Source organism: Dipodomys ordii, unplaced genomic scaffold (assembly GCF_000151885.1).
Source record: "Dipodomys ordii isolate 6190 unplaced genomic scaffold, Dord_2.0 Scaffold48, whole genome shotgun sequence".
Classification (NCBI taxonomy): domain Eukaryota; kingdom Metazoa; phylum Chordata; class Mammalia; order Rodentia; family Heteromyidae; genus Dipodomys; species Dipodomys ordii.
Window position 1 is genome coordinate 3,623,284 of NW_012267264.1, and position 12,955 is coordinate 3,636,238.

General features: G+C 36.2%; 1 protein-coding gene across 4 annotated transcripts in view; it reads left to right on the forward strand.

Annotated features, from left to right (window-relative positions):
- The first annotated feature begins 531 nt into the window (after positions 1 to 531).
- Pot1 (protection of telomeres 1) overlaps positions 532 to 12,955 on the forward strand; it is a 54,751-nt gene continuing 42,327 nt past the window's right edge. For 2 of the 4 annotated variants that reach the window (XM_013020041.1, XM_013020045.1), the window contains exons 1-3: positions 532 to 597; positions 5,848 to 5,920; positions 7,992 to 8,083. The gene's annotated coding sequence lies outside the window, so the exon portion shown is untranslated. Of the gene's footprint in view, positions 598 to 1,276; positions 1,439 to 5,847; positions 5,921 to 7,991; positions 8,084 to 12,955 lie in introns of those variants that run through there. The other 2 variants (XM_013020042.1, XM_013020044.1) reach the window with 2 other exon arrangements.

Here is a 12,955-nt window from a genome sequence, read left to right on the forward strand (position 1 = left end):
GGTAAACCAAAGGAGGAGGCTGCAATGCTTGGTAAGAAATGTACGCATTATCCTGCCCATGTAATTGTAACCCCTCTGTACAGTATGTTCACAAATAAAAAAAAATAAATAAAAAAGAAATGCACTCAATACCTTGCTCAGGTAACTGTAACCCCTCTCTCTGTACAGCATTTTTACAATTAAAAAACATACCAAATTAAATACTGCGGTCATCTTTGCATGAACATTTCCTTATAGAAACTGCACTCGGGTGCTTTATTCAGAAAAAAGGAACTGAAAGTTCCGTTCCGTTCCAATCAATGGATGGAACCTTAGCTTCAGTCCTGCTTTTAGGACTTGCACCGCAGCAGCCCAGGGCTCCAGCAGAGAAGGCGGGAAACCGCCAGGGGCGGGGCCAAGCGGAACTCCGAGGCTTTACGTCAACCCTGTGCTCCGCCCTCTTCACGGGTTTGTGAAGCCGCAGGAGCGACTAGGGAATGCTAAAACTAGTGCCCAGGACGCATGCGCAAAATCTGGAGGTGGTGCGGGCGTTTGCGTGCGTGTGACGTCACGCGCGCGCCTATCTGAACACTTCCTGGTTTTTCTTGCAGCCCGAGCGTAAGTGAAATTTGGAGTAGGTGTGGAGTCCGCGGCGTGGGGAAGGTGGGTAAGGGCCCTGGACAGACAGGAGGAGGAGGCGGATTTCGTTCAGGTGAAAGCAGGTGCCGTTATCGCGGAGGAAACTCCCATGGGGCTGACATTTAGCCTGGGGCCTTCTTCCCTGGCGTGGAGGGAGACGATCGTAGCCAAGGCCAAGGCTCGCCTCCTGGAGCGCAGAAGGCCTGGGTGTGGCTGGTGCTCACACTTTAAGATGAGATCGTGAGGAGTTCGGTGAGGGTCCGGCAGGAAGCGTGAAAATTAAGATTATACCCTCCATGCGTAAGGGAACCTGCAGTTCAATGGAGGTGGGTCCTCCTGCTCCTCCTGCTCCTCCTCCTCCTCCTGCTCCTCCTCCTCCTCCCCTCCCCCCCCCGTAGACATTGGAGGAAGGGGGGTTCACCTAGGAAGCACCTGCTTTGGGTTCAATCTGACAATGCAATATTACAACTGCAGGAGGGATTGCAAAGGCCCCCAAAGAGAACATTTCGCCCCTCCTCCCCAGTTTTAATTCATAGTGGTAAAATATGTTAGTGAAGTTTTTACAGATCTTAAAACTAGACAAGGGGGGATACTTTTACACACAAAACTTATTATTTCTCTTTTTTTGGAAAAATACTGGTATTTATATTTTCCTTAGTTGAATTTACTTTGGACATCACTGTGAAGCAGAACTGATATGCCACTTGAATTATTAAAAGATGTTAATGGAGTTACTGCAGTTCAGCCACTAAGTAATTTACACAAAATAGATTTCAGATGCCTACAGCCAGATTGTGATTATAGCAAGAAATATATTCAGGTAAGAAGTTTCTTAAGTCAGAATGCATTTTCCTTCTCAAAGGAATACTATTGTTTATACTTCATTTCTTTATGAGAGCTGTTTTAAGAATAATTTTATCTTTTTTTTAAATTACAGTTGAGACCATATAGTTCAATAAATTCCTTTTACTTTGCAACATTCATTTAGTGAACATTTCACTGGATTCTGTTGTTCACTGGAATGTTTCACAGGTACATTCAAAGGTGAATAATTGTGGTCACTATACTAAAGGTAGCAACATTTATGTGAAGTTTGACATGTTGCTACCCAACCTCTACATTTAATTGTGGTAGCATTGCGATACATGAGTGTGAGAAACTTTGATTTTGATGAGTTGGATCAAGAAAGTTGAACTAGAAGTTCCAGAAAGGCAGCTTTATTTTTCTCTTAGATAGAAGCAGTTATGTGTATGTTGAATCTGGATGCTACCTTAAAGATATGGAGGACTCTTAGCAGATTTATCAGTAGGAGAAATACATGATTCATTTTGAGTTCAAACTACTTTGCCTCTAATAAAAGAATATATTGTATATAGCAAGTTTAGAAGAAATATACTTGATTTGGAAATACTGTAATAATCTAGGTGATCAATGACACTGAATCAGTGGAAAAAGAATGGTGGGAAGGCTGTAGATAGAAAAATATTAAATTTAATGGTAATAGAAAAAGCATTCATTGAACTGTTTCCATATATATAAAATACCTATGTATATACATATATTAGTATACCCACATAGATATATGTATTTAAAGATAACATACCTAACATACCAATCAACTCTGTGTAAATGTAGGTACTCCTTTCTCAAACTTTAATTTGCCTGAGATCAAATACCTAATAAGTGATAAAGGTGGAACTTAAATCTAGACAGTTTGCTTTAGTTTAACATAATAATAAACAGAACTTGTATAGCCAGGCATGGTGTCAAATGCTTGTAATCCCAGATACTCTAGAAGAGGAGGCAGAAGGATCTCCAATTTGGGGATAGCCTCAGCAAAGTTACCGAGATCTTAAGACAAAGTAGAAACGAATGAAGTAAATGGTAGTGTTGCTCCCAGTGGAGCACACTCAAGGCCGTAAATTCAATTCCATGAAAAGAAAGAAAAATAAAAGAAGAAAAGGAAGGTCTTGGAGAAGAAGTAGACTAGAGCAAGGAGGAAAGGAGTTCAAAAAACTGGTCTGCTTTTGATTCCTAACCCACCTGGCCTAGACAGTAGGAGGCATGAACAACTTGGGGATTTGATGACTTTCAATTTTTGCATATGCCTGAAAAAGTCTGGAAATGTCTAAGTTTTAATATGCAATAAACAAACATTTGGAGCTCAAGGATCTCTTATAGTTGTTTTGGCCACAGCATAGAAGAGAAGATACCTGTCTTACAGGAGTCAGTGAAACAAGGTAGCACATGAAAGAGATAGAATGTCCAGATAAGTAGAAAAAAGGAAGTTGTGTTTTGGATACTTAGGAAGGCAAGTTTAAAAAAGTGACTAATAGGGGCTGGGAAGATGGCTTAGTGGTAGAGCACTTGCCTTGCATGCCTGAGGCCCTGGGTTCGATTCCTCAGCACCACATAAGCAAAAATGAAAAAAGCTGGAAGTGGCGCTGTGGCTCAAGTAGTAGAGCGCTAGCCTTGAGCTGAAGAGCTGAGGGACAGTACCCAGGCCCAGAGTTCAGGCCCACGACTGGACCCCTCTTCCCCCCCCAAAAAAAAAAAGTGACTAATCTTAATCACTTTGGGAATCCTGTAATTGGGTCTTTTTTATTTGGCAATTTTAAATGTGCTTTTTTAAATTTTACTATATTTCCCCCTTGTAGTACAGTGCTTATTAAGTACAAAGTTCTTTATGCTACAGAAGTTGCTAAATTTAGGTCTACTCTTTTACTGCAGTGGCAGCTTTTGGGGTTTGTGCAGATTCTTTGCCAGCAGATCTAAGCTACACATTAGCACCATCTCAAAGGGATCAGACAGTTGACATTGATCTTGGCATCACCTACTCTTGTGTTGGTATCTTCCAGCATGGAAGTAGGCCTTCTTTTCATCTTATAGTCGGGAAAACAAACAGTTCATATAGCTAGTAGAGATTGGCATTTCCACTGTCTTTGCCAGGGACCAAAGATTTCTGGTTGATGGTAGATGATCACTTTAAATTTTAGATAGTATCTATTGGATCTAATAACCTCACAAGTTATTAGTCATTTGAGAAGATGGGTTTTACTAGAGCACTAAAATGCAAATCCATTTTTCGGTTGTTTGGGGATCAAATGCTAGGTGTGGAACTAAAAGCAGGGTATATCTGAGAAGATTGTCCTTGCTTGTTACTGGGTCTTGTGAGTGGATTCTGAAATTTGTTAACTTCTTAAATTTCTTTTTGGTCAGCCATTGGGCTTGAACTCTGGGCCTGGGCACTGTCCCTCAGCTGAAGAGCTCAGGGCTAGAGCTCTACCACTTGAGCCACAGCGCCACATCCAGTTTTCAGGTAGTTTTCTTGGAGATAAAAGTCTCATGGACTTTCCTGCCCAGGCTTGGCTTTCAGCCTCAATCCTCAGATCTCAGCCTCCTGAGTAGCTAGGATTACAGGCGGGAGCCACTGGCTCTGGCCTTTCTTCACTTTTTTATTGTTAATTTGTAGCACTTTGTCTTTTTTTTGCCGGACCTGGGGCTTGAACTCAGGGCCTGGGCGCTATCCCGAGCTTCCTTTGCTCAAGGCTCGCACTCTACCACTTGAGCCTATTGCCCCTTCCACCTTTTTATGTGTATATGATACTGTGTGGTACTGAGGAATCGAACCCAGGTTTTCATGCATATCTTCTTTGTGCATATTTTATTGATGATTACTATCTTTTTTTGTCAGTCGTTGGCCTGAACTCTGGGCCTGGGCGCTGTCCCTCAGCTCTTCAGCTCAAGGCTAGTGCCCTACCATTTGAGCCACAGCTCCACTTCCGGCTTTTTCTGCTTATGTGGTACTGAGGAATCAAACCCATGGCCTCCTGCATGTAAGGCAAGCGCTCTACCACTGAGCCACCTTCCCAGCCCTGATGATTACTATCTTATAAATAAAACTGATTATAAATAAAATGATTCTTGTCTCATTCTTATTGCTGGCTCAAAGTCTGACACTAATGTGTATATTATGGGATCTATTTTTAAACATTTTTACATGAATAAGTATCTATGTGGATATTTCCAAAGAACATATAATAGTATTATTAATCTTAGAGCCAGAAAAATTGTAGAAACCATCTAGATTAAACATTTCACTTTATCTGTCTGATTAGATGGTTTTCCAAATTGAGCGGGGTAGCTACTGAATCAGAACAAAGACCAAATTGAATTGGTGTCCTGGTATCTTGATTTTGCCATACGGTCCTTTTTTATTTATTAGAGTATCATTTTGCACTTGGAAATTTTCCTTTTAAAAATTTCATTCCCTGCCAGGCACTGGTGGCTCATGCTTGTAATCCTAGCTATTGAGGAGGCTGAGATGTGACAATCACGTTTCAAAGCCTTGAGCTGAAGAGCTGAGGGACATTGCATAGGCTCAGCGTTCAAGCCCCACAACTGACAAAAAATTTTTTTAAAAAAATGCATTCCCTTCTAAGAGTGTGTGTCTCCCCCTTCCCTCCTTCCCTCCCTCCCTCCCTCCCTCCTGGTTTTGTTATGGGACTAATAGGGCAAAACAAATCTTAGGAGAGTTGATTTAGTTCATTTTTATATGTGCTTATCTAATAAGCATATTCTTAACTACTAAGATAAGCCTATTTATACTTAATTTCTTAATTAAAAATTAAATAGTAAGTAAAAAATAAATATGAAAATAAAAAATTATTTTTAGGGCCTGTGATTTTTTTCTAGTAAAATAAATTTAACATTATTTAATACCTTATAAAAAGTTACTTGAACACAGTATATTGACTTCGAAGGATCTGCCTAAGTAAAAATTAGATAAAAGATAATTATTTGGGAATAGAATAGTCTTACAATGGGAAGTGCATGCCATTGTAAACTGAGAATATTCAGGGAGATTGACTCAAGGAGAAATTTTTAAAGGCAAAAGTGAGGAACATTGTGTCAGACATTTTGATATAATAATCCCTAGCCATAGTGATTAGTAACAAGAATGGCACCAGTAAGGTTAAGCATACAGATACTTTCACAGAAGTGCTTTATGTGGCTTTATGTGATCCTGGGTGAATCTTGGGATAATTACTTACTACTATCAGGCAGTCTTACATGAGAGCTCTCTTTTCAGAACCTCTAAGTAGTTTTATTATTAATCTTTTGGTTAGGGTTGACACAAGTGACTAGTTTGATTCCAGCAACTTTCACAAAGGTGATAGTCTAATACTTTAAAATTATTCTAATTTTTAACTAATTTTTTCTCTTTAGGGAAAACTCTCACTTATCTCTTCTTTAAATTATCGTCAAAGTGGAACAGCTATTTTGAAGTTTGGACTTCAAGGTTTGTGTGTTGGTAGACTTGCTTCTGCTTAGCTTTATGTCTGTAATCGATACATATGTAAATTTACATTCACATATAAACACATGTATATTGAACAATTTTTAATAAGTAATACATTCCCAGTAATCTAAAAAACTATATGCAGCAAAATGTTAGATTTTTTTCATAGCACTGGAGTTCAAACTTAAGGCCTTGTACTTAGTAGGCATGCGCATTACTACTTGCCTTATTCCTTCAGCCCTTTTTCCTTTAGTTATTTTTTCTGATAGGAACCATGATCCTCCTACATACAACTCTTACATGGCTGTATTACTGGTACCTCTTTCCACACCAGTTCATTTGTTGAGAGGTGTCTTGCTAACTGCATAAGCTGGCCTTGAACTGTGGTCCTGTCAGCCTCTACTTCCCAAGTATCTGTGATTACAGTCATGAGCCACTTTACCCAGTAATAATTATCTTTTCAATCTCTTTCATTTCTTCAATGTTACATTAAATTCTTGTGTTTTCATATCTAACTTTGTTACCTAACTGTTCTTCCTATTTCTGATTTTACTGATGAGACCTAGATATTTTAGTAACTTAACTTTCTTAACAGTTTACTTTTCAAGCCAGTCTTTTTCTCTTTTTCTTAGTCATCTTTCCTGGTAAGGCAAGAGCATTTGAAGGTTATAAAGTAGACCTCATGAAGTCTGTTATTAAGGCCAGGTGAAGTGGCTCATGCTGTGTGGGAGGTGGAGATCAGTAAGACTTTGAGGACAACCTGGACAAACACATTAGAGAGACCTCATCTTCACCAATAATCTAGGCACTATCTTGCATCCTGAATTCCTAGATATGTGAGAGCCATTGGTAGCCTCATCGTAGTCTGAGTCTATTACAAGACTATCCAGAAATTACTAAAGCATAAAAGGTTTGGGAGCATGGCTCAGGAACAAGTATGAGGCCCTGATTCAAGAATCACTAAAAATGAAAACAGAAATAATGTCCATAATTCATTTGAAGAATGGGGTGCAACATGATGGTAAACAGGTCACTGCAACATTCTGCAACTACTAAGAACCACCTATGAACGACACACTATCTTGGGACTGAGGACGCAGCAGTAAGTCACTTTCAGTGTGCCCATGGCTTTGCTGAATGCTTCCTTGCTTTTTATACTTCCTTAATACGCACATCCTATATTGACATTTCCTCATGTGGTTCTTCATGTTCACTTCAATTAGTTCTGCTGTGTGGTTGATCAATTTGAAAATTAACATCGCTAATCACTAGATCCTGGATTTGTATTATGGACAGGATTAGAAACAAAAGAAGTAACGCAATGTGTTCTTTGGTTTTGTTTTTTTTTTTTGGCTCTTATAACTTTGAGATTTTCAAGTGAAAGATAATGCACATTAGGTTGAAGCCTTATTGTTGAACAATAGCAATGTTTATGAACATACTTTTGGGGTACATTAGCGCATTCATTGTAACCTTGAAATTTCTCTGAAGTCTCTTTATTTCATTAAGTTTTTATCTAAACAGTTGGTGTCTTCTCTCCCAGCATGGATGTATCACAGTTTATAAAGCACAGTATATGTATATTTTAAAGAACCAGCTGTTTGTAATTTAAATAGAACAATTGAAGAAATAATGAGTGAACAATATATGAGACTCTGAACTGTTTAGTGTAGATTAATTATTTTGACCATGACTAGAAATGAAACATTTTGAGATGATCTATTAGACACTTCTAAATTTAATACTAGAATTTATTCACTTTCTTCTGGTTATAAACATAAGCATGAAATAACAGTAGAAGATGATTATTATATGATGTTATTTACAATAAAATTTCTATTTTCTGTTATTTCTATTTCTATTCTACTTGAAACTTGTTATAATTTTTATTTTAATGTCTAATAGCATTCAGCACATTATTTTTGCAGTATTTAAATTATAAATGCAAGCTAAAAGCTAATTGCAATTACTCTAATTTCTCCAGATTACATTTTGAAACTAACTTTTAAAACATAGTTATCATTTTGTTGTGTATATAAAAGTGATGTCTGTTTTTCTGTTTTCTCAACAGAGAAAGAAAATTCAAATTCAAAAGTCAGTATTATTTATATATTAGTTTTGGGAAAATTAGCAGAGGATTGCAGCAAAGTTTTCTTTAAAGGGGTAAGTATTTTATCTTTATTTCTTTGTAAGAGTTCAGAGTTATTAATCATGGTGTATTAACTTTTTTTGAGATTTGTCATACTTTTCATTATGTGTTTTAAAAAAAGATACCTAAAAAGTGACAGTATTAAACTAAAAAAGTCCTGTGATGGGTAAAATTGATTATTGGCATAGAAGAACAGTATCTTCTTTTGCTTTGTTCCAACTTATAATATTCAATTGAATGTCTAAAATTATGTATATATTTATTTAATAAATTTTAATGAAAATTCATATAAACTTATTTTCTGTTCATAATACTTTCTTACATTAAAAAAAAAGTTCATTCCTCTGGAATCCTAAACAAAGTAGTAACCAAGCTAACCAAGAACATGTGTGAAGACCCAGAAAAGCAAAGATGGTTCAATGTAAGAAAGCCAGTCCCTGAAATGCACACGTTACTGGAAGAAAAGGGAGAAAATCACATGATCATATCATTTGACACAAAAAAATATTTGATAAAAATTCACTCCATACCTTCCATGGGTAAAACACTCAGAAACTAGAAATATATAGAATTTCCTCACCATGATGAAGTGTTTTTATGAAGATCATATAGTTCTCAGTAATGAGATACTGAAAGCTTTCTCTCTAGTATCAGGAACAAGATAAGGATGCTTGCTCCACCATTGATAATGAACATTCATGCCATTCTTAAGTTGTACCTTTAAGAACGGAAGCAGTAGGGTATGGAAATGGCTCAGCAGTAGAGTGCCTGCATGACAATCCTGCCTGGAGGCCCTGAGCTGAAACTCCAGTAATGTAAAAAAAAAAAAAGAAAGAAACTAATGGAGACAGCAAATTTTGTTGTTAGATTTTCTTAGCCTAAATAAAAGAAATGTATCCACATGCAGTAACTTAGTAAATACATGATCACAAATGAGACTGTGTGTGACATAGTCCCCTATAGTAGCATCATCTGTTTTCATGGATTAAAACCCCTATATCCACACTGCCAGTAGCGTAGCCACTACTGATGTGTGGCTTGGGATGTACTTGGTGTGGCTGAGGAAATAAGGCTGTACATTTTATGCAACCTGAATTTAAATAGTGACTAACAAATTTGCTGGCTAATTGATACTTAGTTCAACAGGTTAGTCACTCTTTGGTGGATAATCTTAGAGATTTTTTTATACAAATATATTAAAATTAATTTTTAAACTATATAAAAACTTTAATCAGTCAGCAGTTAGTATCCAAATAAGCTGTTTAGCATTAGAGCTTTCTTTTATGTAATATTGCATAAATATTAAAAATATGATTTCAATCTATTTTGAATAAGGTTATTACAAGTAAGTAAATGACATATGGGGAAAATCTCTACTTTGTAAAAAAAACTACAGTTTCAAGTGATATTGTCTATATTGTATCTCTATTTTCACTTGCATTCATTTAGACTCAGTAAACATTTATTAAGGGTTGACATTTTGAAAGACACTGTGCTAACCTCTAGAGAAACTAAATTAATAAGATACAGTGTTTGACCTTATGGAAACCACTATCTCCAGTCTAATGGGAAATCACTGAATGATGGTAATTATAATAAGAAAGCTAGGGTAGCAGCTTCAGTAAACTATGAATCTGCCTAGAGGGTTTCTGAAAGGATTCAAATTAGTAAACTTCTTGTATTTCTTATCAGTACATTTTATTTTTAATGAAACATTTTATTAGGTGTTAAGCATTTTATTATGGAAAATTCCAAAACAAGTAGAAACAATTATATAGAGAATGTCCATATATCTTTCATATAACTTCATTAGTTCCTGTCTACTTTATTTGTCATATCTTCAACTCACTTTACTATTTGCAATAATTTGAGGCAAACTGAAGAAACTATATAATTTCACCAAAATTTCATTATGTAAAGTAGACACCAAAACTATACATAGATGTATATTGTACAACAACTTATATAAAGAATGGTACTGTGTGTCACAGTAACATTAGTCCACCAAACATTAACCTTAGTTTTGTAATACTATAAAGTATTGATGAACTTAATGTCTGTACACGCATCTATGTATCTTTCTTTTTAGTTAGGCATACTACAGTTTTATTATTATACCTGAAAAAAATTGACACCAATTCTGTTAAATAATAAAATGTGAAGTCAGGATTCCTTTTTCTCTGATAATTTCACAAATTATTATTCATTTTCTTTCCTTCTGTCAGAGTAGCAGCTGAGGTAGGGAAATCACTATGGAGGCTTTATAGTACTTGAAACTAAAGCATGGTAGAACTGGAGTGAAAATGATTTTTTACATGTGTTTGCAAGCTTTTAGTAATCAGTGAGCTTTTTTTTCAGTTTTTCAAAACAACACAAATGTCTATGAGAATATCTGCTCCCTAAATTCTTTTTCTTGTACTAAGTAAATAGTTGAACTAAAACAGTTGTTCTTTATAAGAATACCTTATTGATTGTGTTAATTTACAGTGACATATGTATGGCTCATATTCACTGTACACAGTGAAATGTCTTGCTAGAAAATTAAACTCATAGCTTTTGAGAGGAAATCTTATTAGAAATTCTGAAATATTCTTTAATCCATTAAGTTTTTTTTAAAATTCTGTATCTTATTTAGGGAAAGTGTATAAATTACTGACACATATATGTATATGGAGCTAGAAAAATTGAGGGGATGGGTAGGATTGGGAAAGATGGGGAGAATTATAAAAGGGTGACATTGATCAAGATAATGAAAATACATTGTATTCACAAACTGAAATGTTGAATTGAAACCCCTATATGCAACTTAATAAAAGGTAATTTAAAAAATGATTAAAATTAAAGCTTTTGATGTTTACATTGTATGAGAAAAAGGAAGCAATTGTAGACAAAGCAAAAAGTAGAAGCACTAAAATGATTTGAAGATCATTCTTAATCACAACATTTTTTGTTGCTCTTACAATTAAAAACACATGAATATGTGAATTGTGCAGACACTTTGGCAATATTTGGGATCTGCTGGTTTTCCTGACAGAATATTTAATTCTTAACTTCTCTTAAGGCAAATTTAAATGTTATCTTACAGTTCCTTGAAATGTTTCCTTCATATCAACTGATCTGGTTGTAGCAATCATACAATAGATAGCTAGTAGTTTTTTAATGAGTTGTAGCATTAGTCTAGGTGAACCACCTGAATAATTGTAACAATGCTAACCATGAGAAGAATGTCCAGGATTATCATTTAGCCAGTAGGCACATATATACCGGTAGAACTATTGAAATAACTGAAACAGTTTTTTATTATATGATAACTTTTTTTTTTGAAATTTCCAAAAACTCCTGTCATTCCATTCAGGAGCCTTGTTGTGATTTTCCTGTTCCATTCCCCAAACAGAGAAGAGACTGAAGGCAGTGCTTGTGTTGTGGTTGGTGTCTGTCCATCTGTGGTGTGGCCCCTGCCAGCTTTATAGGAGCTAGACTAGACTCCCAGTAGTTCTTTACTTAGTAAACATATACCTTTCCAAGTAAAGGGTGCTTTGGAGAAAATAAAGCAGTTGAAAAGAGATAAGGTAGACAAGTAGAAGGAACGTATACTTTTATCTGGTAACAAAAATTAATAAGGTGACATTTGAGCACAGACTTGAAGGATGTGAAGAACAATCCTCCAGATACTGGAAGTAAAAGGCTCTGAGTGCTTGTTTTCAGGTACAGCAGTGGTTATGGTTCCTTAACATTCAGCACTTTGTTTTCTGGTATTTTGAGTGGAGATAACAAACTTTTCTCCACAGTTGTTAGGATGTAAGAACATGGTAGGTATGTATTCCAAGACAGCTTTTATTTTGCCTTCTAATTACATACAGATAATGAGGGTGGGACAGAGAGCAACATCTGGAACTTGAACCCATCAGTCTGGGCTCTCGGTTCTGCTTTGCCTACAGTTAATTATTTTACTCTCTGAATACCTCCAGACTGAAATGTAATCAAAGTTCAACTGGTGTTGGATTAGCTGACAATGCTGGATGGCGAGACATACTACATTCAGAGAAATTATGATGATTTATAAATAATTCGTTGTGTTGGGTGATGATGCTATTTGCACAAAACTTGTCTTTACAAGTCAGAGGTCTCTTTTGTTTCACAATGAAACTGTTAAGAGTGTCTATTTCATGCACAAAAATTTTATAGATACAATGCCAAAGTTAAATTTCACTTTTTTTTGGTCTTTGATGAAGAAGTGGTATTATCAGTTATTTTTCCTAATGTTCATATTTAACAGAGGAAAAGATAATCAGTGTAGTAGTATTTTTCTTTATGCAAGTCTGTTTATTAAGTCAATAGTATAAACTCAAAATATTTCTTTAGTCTTTGAGGAAGTTAAGCGCTATAAGCTTGCTATACATTTCATGTCCTAAATTTTCATCACTTCAGCTAGACAACTTCAGCTAGGTAATCCTAGCTACTCAGGAAGCTGAGGTCTGAAGGCATTCAGTCAAAGCCAGCAAGGGCAACCAAGTCCTGAGTCCAGCTTCAAAATAACTAGTAAAAAGCCCGACTGGAGGTATGGGTCAAGTATAGAGTGCTAGCCTAGCAGGTCTGAAGCCTCATGTTTAACCTTGGTACGGCTAGAAAACAAACCAAAACAAACACCTTTTTTTTTTTTTTTGGTGGTCTTGGGGCCTGAACTCTGGACCTGGGTGCTGTCCCTCAGCTATTCAGCTCAAGGCTAGCGCTCTACCACTTGAGCCACAGCGCTACTTCTGGTTTTCTGAGTTGTTTATTGGAGTCTCAGAATTTCCTGCCTTGTGATCCTTGAATCATGATCCTTGTATCTCAGCCTCCTTAGTAGCTAGGATTACAGGTATGAGCCACAACTGCCTGGCACAAAC